Source organism: Nestor notabilis, unplaced genomic scaffold (genome assembly GCF_000696875.1).
Source record: "Nestor notabilis isolate BGI_N333 unplaced genomic scaffold, ASM69687v1 scaffold23238, whole genome shotgun sequence".
Lineage (NCBI taxonomy): Eukaryota > Metazoa > Chordata > Aves > Psittaciformes > Psittacidae > Nestor > Nestor notabilis.
The window spans coordinates 2,090-2,376 of record NW_009939956.1 but is presented as its reverse complement, the minus strand read 5'-3'; the positions used below and the strand labels follow the sequence as shown (position 1 = coordinate 2,376).

General features: G+C 44.9%; 1 protein-coding gene across 1 annotated transcript in view; it reads left to right on the top strand.

The window, feature by feature from the left end:
- EFNA2 (ephrin-A2) overlaps window positions 1-287 on the top strand; it is a gene marked incomplete at its 5' end in the record, with an annotated part of 3,536 nt that overhangs the window by 1,206 nt on the left and 2,043 nt on the right. The window lies entirely within an intron of this gene.

Here is a 287-nt window from a genome sequence, read left to right as displayed (position 1 = left end):
CTACAACTCTGTCTTCTCCCCCCCCCAGTTTTATTTTATTTTTTTTTATTTTTAATGTCGTTAGGGAGAGATTACACAGAAGTAAATGGTGAAGCTGATCATTGCTAAACCGGTTAGAATTCATGTCATGCGGAACATTAGAAATTATGCCTCTTTGAGGAACCGTATTTAGCAGACATGAAAGAAAAGAAATTACCTCCTCCTCGAGCTCGCAAATTGGAATGCCATTAACCTCGCGGGCACGGGGACGCGCTCGTGCTCCTGGTGCTGGGTCAAGGGCACGGGCT